Genomic DNA, 16474 nt, shown 5'->3' on the forward strand with positions numbered 1-16474 from the left:
CCCAATCCTCTATGAGTAGAAAGGTATAACTCTGTGAGTGGAATGCACACGTCACAAAGTGACTCCTCGGAAAGTTTTTCTCCAGTTTCTATCTGAAGATAATTGCTTTTTCACCATAAGTCTCAAAGTGCTCCCAAATATACTTCCACACGCTAAACATAAACAGGGTTACAAAACTGCTCACTGAAAAGAGAGGCTTAACTGAGTGAGGGGAATTAAGACGACACAGAGCAGTTTCACAGAAAACTTCCTTCTGGATTTAACCTGAGGATATTTCCCTTTTCACCATAGTCCTGAATGTACTCCTGAATGCTCTTCAGAAAAGTTATCACCAGTTTCTATCTGAAGATATTTCTGTTTTCACCATAAACCTCAAAGTGCTCCCAAATATCCCTTTGCAGACTAAACAAAAACAATGTTACAATACTGCTCAATGAAAACAGAAGCTTAACTGTGCGAGTGGAATTCACATGACACAGAGGAGTTTCACAGAAAGATTCCTTCTGATTTTTATCTGAGGGTATTTCTTTTTCTGCATATTCTAAAGAGCGTTCCCAAATGTCCTTTCTCAGGTTTCACAGAAACAGTGATTTCAAACTGCTCAATCTAAACAAGGATTTAAGTCTATGAGATGATTACACACATCACAAAGCAGTTTCTCAGAAAGTTTCTCTCCACTTTTCAAGCAAAGACATTTCCTTGTTCACCACAGGCCTCCGGGTGACACTTAATATCTCTTCACAGATTCCTCAAAGACAGAGTTTATAAACTGGGTAACATAGAGTAAGCTTTAACTCTATGAAGTGAATGCACATATCAGAGAGCAGTTTCCTGGAACGCTTCTTTGTGTGTTTTATTTAAGGATAGTTCACTTTTTGCCATAGCCTTCAATGCACTCCATAATATCACTTTTTTGGTTTTATAGGAACAGTGATTAAACACTGCCTTATGAGAAAAGACATATAACTCCCTGAGTGGAATGCACACATCACAAAGCAGTTTCTCAGAAAGCATCTCTCCAATTTTTTCTGAAGACATTTTCTTTTCCACCATACCCCTGAATGTGCTCCCGAATGTCCCCTCACGGATCCTTCCATGATGGAGTTTCCATGTTGCATAAGGTGAAGAAAGCTTTGTCTATGTGAGACAAAAAAAAAAAAAAAAAAAAAAGCAAGAAACAGATTCACAGAAAGCTTCTTTCTAGTATTTATATGAAGATATTTCCTTTTTCATCATAGTCCTGAATGTGTTCCTGAATGTCCCTTCACAAATCCATCCATGACAGAGTTTCCAAGCTGTGTAATGTGAAGAACACTTTATCTATGTGAGACGAATAAACATATCTATTACAAAGCTGTTTCACAGAAAGCTTCTATCCAGTTTTTGTCTGATATTATTTCCTTTTTCTCCATAGCCATCCATATACTCCTGAATGTCTCTTGGTAACATCTTCTCCAAAAGGAATTCCCCAATCCTCTATGAGAAGAAAAGTATAGCTCTGTGAGTGGAATACACACATCTCAAAGTAGCTCCTCGGAAAGCTTCTCTCTAGTTTTTATCTGAAGATATTTCCATTTTGACCGTCAACCTTGAAGCGCTCCCGAATATCCCTTTGCAGACTACACAAAAACATGTTAGGATACTGCTCAATGAAAAGAGAAGTTGAACTGTGTGAGTGGAATACACTCGACACAGAGCCATTTCACAGAAACTTTCTTCTGGTTTTTATCAGACAGTATTTCTTTTTTAGCATTTTCTAAAGAGCATTCCCAAATGTTCTTTCTCAGGATCCACAGAAACAGTGATTTTAAACTAGTCCATCCAAAGACTGATTTAGCTCTATGAGATGAACAAACACATCACAAAGCAGTTTCTCAGAAAGCTTCTCTCCAGTTTTCAATGGAAGACATTTCCTTGGTCACCACAGGATTCCCAGTGCCACTTAATATCCCTTTGCGGATTCATCAAAGACAGAGTTTCCAAACTGGGCAAAGTAGAGTAAGCTTTAACTCTGTGAGATGAATGCACATATCAGAGAGCAGTTTCTTCGAATGCTTCCTTATGGATTTTATTGGAGGGTATTTTACTTTTTGCCATAGTCTTCAATGCATTCTGAAATATTAAATTTTTGGTTTTACAGGAACAGTGTTCAAACACTGCCTTATGAGAAAAGTGGTATAACTCCCTTAGTAGAATGCACCATCACAATGCAGTTTCTCAGAAAGCTTCTCTCCGGTTTTTATCTGAGGATATTTCCTTTTTCACCATAGTCTTGAATGTGTTCTCGAATGTCCCTTCTCGGAATCATCCATGGCGGAGTTTCCAAGCTGCGTAATGTAAAGAAAGCTTTATCTATGTGAGATGAATACACATATCACAGAGTAGTTTCACAAAAAGCTTCTTTCCAGTTTTTGTCTGAGGCTACTTCCCTTTTCACCATAGGCATCCATATGCCCCCGAATATCCCTTGGTATATTTTTATCCAAAATGGTTTCCCCAATGCTGTATGAGAAGAGAGGTATAACACTGTGAGGGGAATGCACACATCACAAAGCAGTTCCTCGGAAAGCTCGTCTCCATTTTCTATCTGAACATATTTCCTTTTTCACCATAAGTCTCAAAGGACTCCCGAATATCCCTTCGCCCGTTAAACATAAACAGTGTTAGAAAACTTATCAATGAAAAGAGAAGCTTAACTGAGCAAGAGAAATTCACATGACACATAGCAGTTTCACAGAAAGCTTCCTTCTGGATTTATCTGAAGATATTTCTTTCTTCATATTCTAAGAGTGTTCTCAGATGTCCTATCTCAGATCCCACAGAAACAGTTATTTCAAACTACTCAATCCAAAGAATAGTTGAAATCTATGAGATGAATACACACACCACAAAGCAGTTGCTCAGAAAGCTTCTTTCCAGTTTTCATTGGAAGACATTTCCTTGCTCACCACAGGCCTCTGGACACCACCGAATATCCCTTCCCAGATTCCTCAAAGACAGAGTTTCCAAACAGGGCAATTTAGTGTAAGCTTTAACTCTGTGAAATGAATGCACATATCAGAGAAAAGTTTCCTGGAACGCTTCTTTGTAGGTTTTATTTGAGGACATTTCATTTTTCACACTAGTCTTAAATGCACACTAAAATATCAATTTTTCTGTTTTACAGGAACAGTGTTCACACACTGCCTTAGGAGAAAAGAGGTATAACTCCCTGTGTGGAATTCACACATCACAAAGTAGTTTCTGAGAAAGCTTCTCTCCAGTTTTTATCTGAAGTTATTTCCTTTTTCACCATAGGCCGAATGTGCTGCCGAATGTCCCTTCACTGATTCATCCATGACGGAGTTTCCAAACTGTGTAATATAAAGAAAGTTTTATCTCTGTGAGATGAATAAACATATCTATCACAAAGCAGTTTCATAGAAAGCGACTTTCAAGTTTTTGTCTGAGGATATTTCCTTTTCCACTATAGCCGTCCATATACTCCTGAAGGTCCCTATTTAGCATTTTCTCCAAGAGAGATTCTCTAATCCTCTATGAGAAGGAAGGTATAACTCTGTGAGTGGAATGCACACATCACAAAGCAGCTCCTCTGAAAGTTTCTCCCCAGTTTCTAGCTGAAGATATTTCCGTTTTTACCATAAGCCTCAAAGCGTACCGAATATCCCTTTGCAGACTAAACAGAGTTTGAAAACTGCTCAATGAAAAAGAGAAGCTTAACTGAGCGAAAGGAATTCACAAGACACAAAGTAATTTCACAGAAAGCTTCCTTCTGCTTTTTATCTGAGGATATCTCTTTCTCCATATTCTAAAGAGCGTTCCCAGATATTCTTCCTCAGATTCCACAGAAACAGTGATTTCAAACTGCTCAATCCAAACAATGGTTTAACTCTATGATATCAATACACACACCACAAAGCAGTTGCTCAGAAATTTTCTCTCCAGTTTTCATCAGAAGATGTGTCGTTGCCCACCACAGGCCTCTGGGCACCACTAAATATCCCTTCACAGATTCGTCAGAGACAGAGATTCCAAACTGAGTAATGTAGAGTAAGCTTTAACTATGGGAAATGAATGCTCATATCGGAGAACAGTTCCTTGGAAAGCTTCTTTCTGGGTCTTATCTGAGGATATTTCACTTTTTGCCATAGTCTACAAACCACTCCGAAATATCATTTTTCGGTTTTTCAGGAACAGTGTTCAAACACTGCCCTACGGGAAAAGATATATAACTCCCTGAGTGCAATGCACACATCACAAAGCAGTTTCTTAGGACGTTTCTCTCCTGTTTATATCTGAAGAGATTCCCTTTTTCACCATAGGCATGAAGATGTCCCGAATGTCCCTTTGCGGATCTGTCCATGACGGAGTTTCCAAACTGCATAATATAAAGAAAGTTTTATCTACGTCAGATGAATACACTTATCTATCACAAAGCAGTTTCACAGAAAGCTTCTTTCCAGTTTTGGTCTGAGGATATTTCTTTTTTCAACGTAGCCATCCATATACTCCCGAATGTCCCTTGGCAGCTTTTTCTCCAAAAGGGATTCCCCAATCCTCTATGAGAAGAAAGGCATAACTCTGTGAGCGGAATGCACATGTCCCAGAGCAGCTCCTCGGAAAGCTTCTTTCCAGTTTCTACCTGAAGATATTTCCGTTTTCACCATAAGCCTCAAAGTGCTCCTGAATATCACTTCAAAGACTAAACACAGTGTTAGAACACTGCTCAATGGAAAGAGAAGCTGAACTGTGCAAGTTTAATTCAAACGACACACAGCAGTTTCACAGAAAGCTTTCTTCTGGTTTTTCTCTGAGGTATTTCCTGAACAGAATATGCTAAAGAGCATTCCCAAATGTCCTTTCTCAGATTCCATAGAAACAGTGATTTCAAACTGATCAATCCAAGGAATGATTTAACTCTATGAGATGAATACACACATCACACAGCAGTAACTCAGAGGGCTTCTGTCCAGTTTTCCTAGGAAATCATTTCCTTGCTTACCACAGGCCTCTGGACACCACTTACTATCTGTTTGCAGATTCCTCAAAGACAGAGTTTCCATACTGGGCAATGTAGAGTAAATTTCAACTCTGTGAAATGAATGTACATACCAGAGAGCAGATCCTTGAAACGTTTCTTTCGGGGTTTTATCTGAGGATATTTCACTTTCTCCATAGTCTTCAATGCACTCCAAAATATCACTTTTTCGGCTTTGCAAGAAGTGTTCAAACACTGTCTTATGAGAAAAGAAGTATAACACCCTGAGTGGAATGCACAGATCACAAAGTAGTTTCTCAGAAAGCTTCCCTCTGGATTTTATCTGAAGATATTTCCTTGTTCACCATAGGCCTGAATTTGCTCCTGAATGTCAATTTGCAGATCCATCCATGATAGAGTTTCCAAACTACGTAATATAAAGAAAGTTTTATCTATGTGAGATGAATAAACATATCTATCACAAAGCAGTTTCACAGAAATATTCTTTCCAGTTTTTGTCTGGGTACCTTTCCTTTTTCACCATAGTCCTGAATGTGCTCCCGAATTTCCCTTCATGGATCCGTCCATGACAGAGTTTACAAGCTGCATAATGTAAAGAAAGCTTTATCCATGTGAGATGAGTACACATAGCAAAGAGCAGTTTCACAAAATCTTCTTGCCAGTTTTTCTCTCAGACTATTTCCCTTTTCACCATAGGCCCCAATATTCTCCCAGTTATCCCTTGGTACCTTTTTCTCCAAAAGGGTTTCTCTGATGCTGTATGAGAAGAAAGGTATAATTCCGTGAGTGCAATGCACAAGTCACAAAGCAGCTCCTCAGAAAGCATCCCTCCAGTTTCTATCTGAAGGTATTTCCATTTTTGCCATAAGCCTCGAAGTGCTCCCGAATATCCCTTAGGAGACTAATCTAAAACAGTGTTAGAATACTGGTCAATGAAAACAGAAGCTAAACTGTGTGAGTGGAATTCACATGACACAGAGCAGTTTCACAGAATACCTCCTTCTGGTTTTTATCTGAGGGTCTTTCTTTTTCAGCACATTTTTTAGAGCGTTCCCAAATGTCGTTTCTCAGGTTCCACAGAAACAGTGATTTCAACCTGCTGAATCCAAAGAATGATTTAACTCTATGAGATGAATACACAAATCACAAAGCAGTTTCTCACAAAGCTTCTCTCCAGTTTTCAACAGAAGACATTTCCTTGCTCAACACAGGCCTCCAGGGGCCACTTAATACCTCTTCGCAGATTAATGAAAGACATAGTTTCCAAAATGGGCAATGTAGAGTAAGCTTTAACTCTCCGAAATGAATGCATATATCAGAGAGCAGATTCTTGGAATGTTTCTTTCTCTGTTTTATTTTATTATATTTCACTTTTCACAGTAGTCTTCAAGGCACTACGAAATATCACTTTTTCAGTTTTACAGGAACAGTGTTCAAACACTGCCTTATAGGAAAAGAGGTATAATTCCCTGAGTGGAATGCACACATCACAGAGTATTTTCTCAGAAAGCTTCTCTCCAGTTTTCCTCTAACGATATTTCCTTTTTCACCCTAGGCCCAAATGTGTTCCCGAATATCCCTTTGCAGATCCATCCATGACGGAGTTTCCAAGCTGCGTAATGTAAAGACAGCTTTATATATGTGTGATGAATAAATATAGTAAAAAGCAGATTCACAGAAAGCTTCTTTTCAGTTATTATCTGAAGATGTTTCCTTTTTCACCATAGTCCTGAATGTGCTCCTGAATGTCCCTTCACGGATCTGTTCAGTACAGAGTTTCCAAGCTGCGTAATGTAAAGAAAGCTTTATTTATGTGACATGAATACATATATCACTGAGCAGTTTCATAGAAAGCTTCTTTCCAGTTTTTGTTTGAAGCTATTTTCCTTTTCACCGTAGGCATCAATATGCTCCCGAATATCACTTGGTACCTTTTTCTCCAAAAGGGTTTCCCCAATGCTGTATGAGAAGAGAGGTATAACACTGTGACTGTAATGCACACGTCACAAAGCAGCTCCTAAGAAAGCTTCCCTCCAGTTTCTGTCAGAACATATTTCTTTTTTCACCATAAGCCTCAAACAGCTCCTGAATATCCCTTCCCATGCTAAACATAAACAGGATTAGAAAACTGCTCAATGAAAAGAGAGGGTTAACTGAGAGAGAGGAATTAAGACGGCAGAGAGCAGTTTCAGAGAAAGCATCATTCCACATTTTCCCTGAGGATATTTCTTTCTCCATATTCTAAAAAGCGTTCCCAAATGTCCTTCCTCAGATTCCACAGAAACAGGGATTTCAAACTGCTCAATCCAAAGAATGGTTTAAGTCTATGAGATGAATGAATACACACATCACAAAACAATTGCTCAGAAAGCTTCTTTCCAGTTTTCATCAGAAGACCTTTCTTGCTCACCAGAAGCCTCCAGGCATCACTTAATATCCCTTAACAGATTCCTCAAAGACAGAGTCTCCAAACTGTACAATGTAGAGTAGGCTTTAACTCTGTGAAATGAATGCACATATCGGAGAGCAGTTTCTTAGAACGCTAGTCTCTGGGTTTTATTTGAGACTATTTCACTTTTCACCATAGTCTTCAAAGTGCTCCAAAATATCACTTTTTCGGTTTTACAGTTACAGTGTTCAAACACTGCCTTATGAGAAAAGAGGTGTAACTCCTTGAGTGGAATGCACACATCACAAAGCAGTTTGTCAGAAAGCTTCTATCCAGTTTTTATCTGAAGATATCTCCTTTTTCACTGTAAGTCTGAATGTGCTTCCGAATTTCCCTTCATGGATCTATCCATGATGGAGTTTCCAAACTGTGGAATATAAGCAAAGTTTCATCAATGTGAGATGAATAAATACATGTATCACAAAGCGGTTTCACAGAAATCTTTTTTCCAGTTTTTGTCTGAGTATATTTCCTTTTTCACCATAGCCATCCATATACTCCTGAATGTCCCCTGGTAGCTTTTTCTCCAAAAGGGATTCCCCATTCCTCTATGAGAAGTAAAGTATAACTCTGTGAGTGGAATCCACACGTCACAAAGTAGTTGCTCGGAAATCTTCTCTCCAGATTCTATCTGAAGATATTTCAGTTTTCACAATAAGCCTCAAAGCGCTCCCAACTCTACCTTAGCTAACTAAGCTAAAACAGTGTTAGAATACTGCTCAATGAAAACAGAAGCTTACCTGTGCGAGTGGAATTCACATGACACAGAGCAGTTTCACAGAAATCTTCCTTCTGGTTTTTATCGGAGGGTATTTCTTTTTCAGCATATTCTAAAGAGCATTCCCAAATGTCCTTTCTCAGGTTCCACAGAATGAGTGATTTCAAACTCCTCAGTCCAAAGAATGATTTAACTCTCTGAGATGAATACACATATCACAAAGCAGTTTCTCAGAGACCTTCCCTCCAGTTTTCAACAGAAGACATTTCCTTGTCGGCCACAGGCCTCCGGTCACCACTTAATATCCCTTCCGAGAATCCTCAAAGACAGACTTTCTAAACTGGGAAATGTAGAGTAAGCTTTAACTCTCTGAAATGAATGCATATGTCAGAGAGCAGTTTCTTTGAATGCTTCTTTCTGGGTTTTATTTCAGGATATTTCACTTTTCGCCATAGTCTTAAATGCACTCCAAAATATTACTTTATTGGTTTTACAGGAACAGTGTTCAAACACTACCTTATGAGGAAAGAGGTATAACTCCGTGAGTGGAATGCTCACATCACAAAGCAGTATCTCAGAATGTTTCTATCCAGTTTTTATCTGAAGATATCTCTTTTTCACCGTAGGCCTGACTGTGCTCCCAAATGTCGCTTCACGGATCTATCCACAACGGAATTTCCAAACTGTGTAATATAAGGGAAGTTTTATCTGTGTGAGATGAATAAACATATCTATCTCAAAGCAGTTTCACAGAAACCTTCTTTCCAGTTTTTGTCTGAGGATATTTCCTTTTTCACCATAGCCGTCCATATAATCCCATATGTCTCCTGGTAGCTTTTTCCCCAAAAGGAATTCTCCAATCCTCTATGAGAAGAAAAGTATAACTCTGTGAGTGTAATGCACACGTCACAAAGCAGCTCCTCTGAAATCTTCTCTCCAGTTTCCATCTGAAGATATTTCCAGTTTCACCACAAGCCTCAAAGCGCTCCCGAGTATCCCTTAGCTGATTAAACTGAAATAGTATTAGAATACTGCTAAATGAAAACAGAAGATTAACTGTGCAAGTGGAATTCACGTGACACAGAGCAGTTTCACAGAAAGCTTCCTTCTGATTTTTATCAGAGAGTATTTCTTTTTCATCATATTCTTAAGAGCATTCCCAAATATCCTTTCTCAGGCTCCAAAGAAAGAGTGATTTCAAACTGCTCAATCCAAAGAATGATTTAACACTATGAGGTAAACACACACATCACAAAGCAGTTGCTCAGAAAGCTTCTCTCCAGTTTTCAACAGAAGACATTTCCTTGCCCACCAGAGGCCTCGGGTCACCACTTAATATCCCTTTGCAGAATCCTCAAAGACAGACTTTACAAGCTGGGAAATGTAGAGTAAGCTTTAACTCTCTGAAATGAAACGACATGTCAGAGCCGTTTCTTAGAACGCTTCTTTCTGGGTTTTATTTCAGGATATTTCACTTTCAAAGATAGTGTTCCATGCGCTCTGAAATATTACAATTTCGGTTTTACAGGAACAGTGTTCAAACACTGCCTTATGAGAAAATAGGTATAACTCCCTGAGTGGAATGCACACATCACAAAACAGTTTCTCAGAAACCTTCTATCCAGTTTTTATCTGACGATATCTCCTTTTTCATCGTAAGCCTCAAAGCACTCCCGAGTATTCCTTTGCAGACTAAACAAAAACAGTGTTAGAATATTGCTCAATGAAAAGAGAAGCTTAACTGCGTGAGCGAAATTCACTCAACACAGAGTAGTTTCACAGAGAGCTTCTTTCTGGTTTCCATCTGAGGTCATTTCTTTTTCAGGATATTCTAGACAGCATTCCCAAATGTCCTTCCTCAGATTCCAAAGAAACAGTGATTTCAAACTGCTCAATCCAAAGAATGATTTAACTCTGTGAGATGAATACAAACATCACAAAAGAGTTACTCAGAATGCTTCTCTCCAATTTTCAATGGAAGACATTTCCTTGCTCACCACAGGTCTCTGGTCGCCACTTAATATCCCTTCGCAGAATCCTCAAAGACAGACTTTTCAAACTGGGAAATGTAGAGCAAGCTTTAACACTGTGAAATGAATGGACATGTCAGAGAGCAGTTTCTTGGAATGCTTCTTTTTTTTTTTTTTTGGAATGCTTCTTTCCGGGTTTTTTTGGACAACATTTCACTTTTCACCATAGTCTTCAATGTTCTCCGAATATCACTTTTTTAGTTGTACAGGAATAGTGTTCAAACAGTGTCTTGTGAGACAAAAAGTATAACTCCCTAAGTGGAATACACAAATCACCAAGCAGTTTCTCAGAAAGTTTCTCTCCAGTCTTTATCTGACAGTATTTCCTTCATCACCATAGACCCAAATGTGATCCCGAATATCCCTTCACAGATCCATTCTTGACGGAGTTTCAAGCTGCATAATGTAAAGGAAGTTTTATATATGTGAGATTCATACACATATCTATCACAAAACATTTACACAGAAAGCTTCCTTTCAGTTTTTGCTTGAGAATACTTCCTTTTTCATTGTAGCCCTCCATATGGTGAATGTCCCTTGGTAGTTTCCTCTTCAAAAGGGATTTCATAATCCTCTATGAGAAAAATGATATAACTCGATGAGTAGAATGCACTCGTCACAAAGCAGTTCCTTGGAAAGCTTCTCTCCAGTTTCTATCTGAAGATATTTCCTGTTTCACCATAAGTCTCAAAGTGCTCCTGAATATCCCTTCACACGTTAAACATAAACAGGGTATAAAACTGCTTAGTGAAAACAAAGGCTTAACTGACCAAGGAGAATTAAGACGACACAGAGAAGTTTCACAGAAAGCTTCCTTCTGGATTTTACCTGAGGATATTTCTTTCTCCATAATCTAAGGAGCATTCCCAAATGTCCTTCCTCAGATTCCACAAAAACAGTGATTTCAAAGTGCTCAATCCAAAGAATGGTTTAACTCTATGAGACGAATACACACATCACAAAGCAGTTGCTCAGAAAGCTTCTCTCCAGTTTTCATCGGAAGTCGTTTCCTTGCTCACCACAAGCCTCCGGGCGCCAATTAAGATCCCTTCACACATTTCTCAAAGATAGAGTTTCCAAACTGGGCAACGTAGAGTAAGCTTTAATTCTGTGAAATGAATGCACATATCAGAGAGTAGTTTCTTGGAACTCGTCTTTCTGGGTTTTATTTGAGGATATTTCACTTTTTGCCATAGTCTTCCATGCACTCCGAAATATTACTTCTTTGGTTTTACAGGAATAGTGTTCAAACACTGCCTTATGAGAAAAGAGGTATAAATCCCTGAGTGGGATGCACACATCACAAAGCAGTTTCTCAGAAAGCTTGTATCCAGTTTTTATCTGAAGATATCTCCTTTTTCACCATAGGCCTGAATGTGCTCCTGAATGTCCCTTCGTGGATCCGTCCATGATGGAGTTTCCAATCTGCATACTGTAAAGGAAGCTTTATCTCTGTGAGGTGAATACATATATCACAGAGCAGTTTCACATAATGCTTCTTTCCTGTTTTTGTCTGAGACTATTTCCCTTTTCACAATAGGCATCAATATGCTCCCAGATATCCCTTGATAAATTTTCCCCAAAGGGATTTCCCTGATGCTGTATGAGAAGAATGGTATAACACTGTAAGTGGAATGCACACGTCATGAAGCAGTTCCTAGGAAAGCTTCTCTGCAGTTTTTATCTGAACATATTTCCTTTTTCACCATAAGCCTCAAAGCGCTCCTGAAAATCCCTTCAGATGCTAAACATAAACAGTGTTAGAATACTACTCAATGAAAGTAAAAGCTTAACTGTGCGAGTGGAACTCACACAACACAGAGCAGTTTCACAGAAAATTTCCTTCTGATTTTTTTCTAAAGATATTTCTCTTTTCACCATAGTCCTGAATATGCTCCGAATGCCCTTCGTGGATCCATCCATGACAGAGTTTCCAAGCTGCGTAATGTAAATAAAGCTTTATCCTCGTGAGATGAATAAATGTAGCAAAAAGCAGATTCACAGAAAGCTTCTTTCCAGTTTTTATCTGAAGATATTTCCGTTTTCACCATAGTCCTGAATGTGCTCTCAAATGTCCCTTCATGGATCCGTCCATGACAGAGTTTCCAAGCTTCATAATGTAAAGAAAGCTTTAACTATATGACATGAATTCACATATCACAGAGCAGTTTCACAGAAACTTTCTTTCCAGTTTTTGCCTGAGGCTATTTCCCTTTTCACATCAGGCGTCAATATGCTCCCCAATATCCCTTCGTACCTATTTCTCCAAAAGGGTTTCCCTGATGCTGTATGAGAAGAGAGGTGTAACACTGTGAGTGGAATGCACACGTCACAAAGCAGTTCCTTAGAAAGCTAATCTCCAGTTTCAGTCTGAACATATTTCCTTTTTCACTGTAAGTCCCAAAGCACTCCCATATATCCCTTCACATGCAAAACATAAACAGTGTTAGAAAACTGCTCAATGAAAAGAGAGGCTTAACTGAGTGAGAGGAATTAATAAGATACACAGCAGTTTCACAGAAAGCTTCCTTCTGGATTTTACCAAAAGATATTTTATTCTCCATATTCTAAGGAGGGTTCCCAAATGTCCTTCCTCAGATTTCACAAAAGCAGTGATTTCTAAGTGCTCAATCCAAAGAACGGTTTAACTCTATGAGACGAATACACACATCACAAAACAGTTACTCAGAAAGCTTCTCTCCAGTTTTCATCGGAAGATGTTTCCTTGCTCACCACAAGCCTCCAGCACCACTTAATATCCCTTCACGGATTCCTGAAAGACAGACTTTCCAAACTGGGCAATGTAGAGTAAGCTTTAACTCTGTGAAGTGAATGCAAATATTGGAGAGTAGTTTCTTGGAATGCTTCTTTCTGGGTTTTATTTTAGGATAGGTCACTTTTCACCATAGTCTTCTATGTGCTCTGAATTATTACTTTTTCGGTTTTACAAGAACAGTGTTAAAACACTGCCTTAGGAGAAAAAAGTTATAACTCCCTGAGTGAAATGCACACATCACAAAGAAGTTTCTGAGAAAGCTTCTATCCAGTTTTTATCAGAAGATATCTCCTTTTACACCATAGGCCTGAATGTCTTCCCAAATGTCCCTTCGCTAATCCGTCCATGATGGCATTTTAAAACTGCGTAATAGAAAGTTCTATCTATGTGAGGTGAATAAACATATTTATCACAAAGCAGTTTCAGAGAAATTTCTTTCCAGTTTTTTTCTGAGGATATTTTCTTTTTCACCATAGATGTCCACATACTCGCGAATGTCGCCTGGTAGAATTTTCTCCAAAAGGGATTCCCCAATCCTCTATGAGAAGAAAACTATAACTCTGTGAGTGGAATGCACATGTCACAAAGCAGCTCCTAAGAAAGTTTCTCTCCAGTTTCTAGCTGAAGATATTTCCGTTTTCACTATAAGCGTCAAAGCACTCCCGAGTATCCTTTAGCTGACCAAACTAAAACAGAGTTAGAAAACTGCTCAATGAAAACAGAAGCTTAATTGTGTGAATGGAATTCACATGACACAGAGTAGTTTCACAGAAAGGTTCCTTCTGGTTTTTATAGGAGGGTATTTCTTTTTCAGGACATTCTTAAGAGCATTCCCAAATATCCTTTCTCAGGTTCCACAGAAAGAGTGATTTCAAACTGCTCAATCCAAATAATGATTTAACTCTATGATATGAATACACACATCACAAAGCAGTTGCTCAGAAAGCTTCTCTTCAGTTTTCAATGGAAGACATTTCCTTGCTCGCCACAGGCCTCCAGTCGCCACTTAATATCCCTTCACAGAATCTTCAAAGACAGACTTTCCAAACTGGGAAATGTAGAGTAACCTTTGACTCTCTGAAATGAATGAACGTGACAGAAAGAAGTTTCGTGGAACGTTTCTTTCTGGGTTTTATTTTAGGATATTTCACTTTTCGCCATAGTCTTCCATGTGCTTCGAAATATTACTTTTTCAATTTTACAGGAACAGTGTTCAAACACTGCCTTATGAGAAAAGAGGTATGACTCCCTGAGTGGAATGCACACATCACAAAGTAGTTTCTCAGAAAGCTTCTATCCACTTGTAATCTGAAGATAAGTCCTTTTTCACCATAGGCCTGAATGTGCTCCGGAATGTCCCTTCGTGGATACAACCATGACAGAGTTTCCAAACTGCGTAATATAAGGAAAGTTTTATGTATGTGAGAGACGAATAAACAAATCTATCACAAAGCATTTTCACAGAAATCTTCTTTCCAGTTTTTGTTTGAGGATATTTCCTTTTTCACCATAGCTGTCCATATACTCCTGAATGTCCCCTGGTAACTTTTTCTCCAAAAGGGATTCTGCATTCCTCTATGAGAAGTAAAGTGTAACTCTGTGAGTGGAATGTACATGTCACAAAGTAGTTGCTCAAAGATCTTCTCTCCAGATTCTATCTGAAGATATTTCAGTTTTCACAATAAGCCTCAAAGTGCTCCCGACTCTACCTTAGCTAACTAAGCTAAAACAGTGTTAGAATACTGTTCAATGAAAGCAGAAGCTTAACTGTGTGAGTGGAATTCACATGACACAGAGCAGTTTCACAGAAAACTTCCTTCTGATTTCTGTCAGAAGTTGTTTCTTTTTCAGGATACTCTATAGAACGTTCACAAATGTCCTCTTTCAGATTCTGCAGAAACAGTTATTTCAAACTGCTCAATCCAAAGAATGATTTAACTCTATGAGATGAATACAAACATCACAGAAGAGTAGCTCAGAAAGCTTCTCTCCAATTTTCATTGGAAGACACTTCTTGCTCACCACAGGCCTCCGGTTGCCAGTTAATATCCCTCCGCAGAATCCTCAAAGACAGACTTTGTTAACTAGGAAATGTACAGTAAGCTTTAACTCTGTTAAATGAATGTACATGTCAGAGACCAGTTTCTTGGAATGCTTCTTTCTGCGTTTTATTTGACAACATTTCACTTTTCACCATAGTCTTCAATGTGCTCCGAATATCACCTTTTTAGTTTTCCAGGAACAGTGTTCAAACTGTGCCTTATGAGAAGAAAGATATAACTCCGTGAGTGGAATGCACACATCTCCAAGCAGTTTGTCAGAAAGCTTCTCTCCAGTTTTTATCTGATGATATTTCCTTTTTCATCAGAGGCCCGAACGTGCTCCCAAATATTCCTTTGCCAACCCATCCATGACGGAGATTCCAAACCACGTAATGTAAAGAAAATTTTAACTATGTGAGATGCATAAACATAGCAAAAACCTGATTCACAGAAAGCTTCTTTCCAGTTTTTATCTGAATATATTTCCTTTTTCAACGTAGTCCTGAACGTGTTCCCAGATGTCCTTTCGCGGATCCTTCCATGACAGAGTTTCCAAGCTGCGTAATGTAAAGAAAGGTTTATTTATGTGACATGAATACACACATCACTGAGCAGTTTCATAGAAAGCTTCTTTCTAGTTTTTGTCTGAGGGTAATTCCCTTTTCACCATGGGCATCAACATGCTCCTGAATATCACTTGGTACCTTTTTCTCCAAAAGGGTTTCCCTGATGCTGTATGAGAAGAGAGGTATAACACTGTGAGTAGAATGCACACATCACAAGGCAGTTCCTCGGAATGCTTCTCTCCAGTTTCGTTCTGAACATACTTCCTTCTTCACCATAAGCCTCAAAGTGCTCCCGAAAATCCCTTCACTCACTAAGCATAAACAGGGTTAGAAAACTGCTCAATGAAGGAGAGGCTTAACTGAGTGAGAGGAATTAAAAAGACACAGAGCAGTTTCACAGAAAGCTTCCTTCTAGATTTTACCTGAAGATATTTCTTTCTCCATATTCTAAGGAGCTTTCCCTAATTCCCTGCCTCAGATTAAACAAAAAAAAAAAAGTGATTTCAAACTGCTCAATTAAAAGAATGTTTTAACTCTATGAGACGATTACAAACATCACAAAGGAGTTTCTCACAAAGCTTCTCTCCAGTTTTCATCGGAAGATGTCTCCTTGCTCATCACAAGCTTGCTGGTGCCACTTAATATGCCTTCACAGATTCTTCAAAGACAGAGTTTCCAAACTGGGCAAGGTAGGGTTAGCTTTAACTCTGTGAAATGTATGCGCATACCAGAAAGCCGTTTCTTGGAACACTTCTTTCTGTGTTTTATTTGAGGATATTTCACTTTTCACCATAGTCTTCAATGAACTCCAAAATATCACATTTTTGGTTTTACAGGAACAGTGTTCCCACACTGCCTTATGAGAAAGAGGTATAACTCCCTGAGTGGAATGCA

Source organism: Chlorocebus sabaeus, chromosome 8, assembly GCF_047675955.1.
Source record: "Chlorocebus sabaeus isolate Y175 chromosome 8, mChlSab1.0.hap1, whole genome shotgun sequence".
Taxonomy (NCBI): Eukaryota; Metazoa; Chordata; class Mammalia; order Primates; family Cercopithecidae; genus Chlorocebus; species Chlorocebus sabaeus.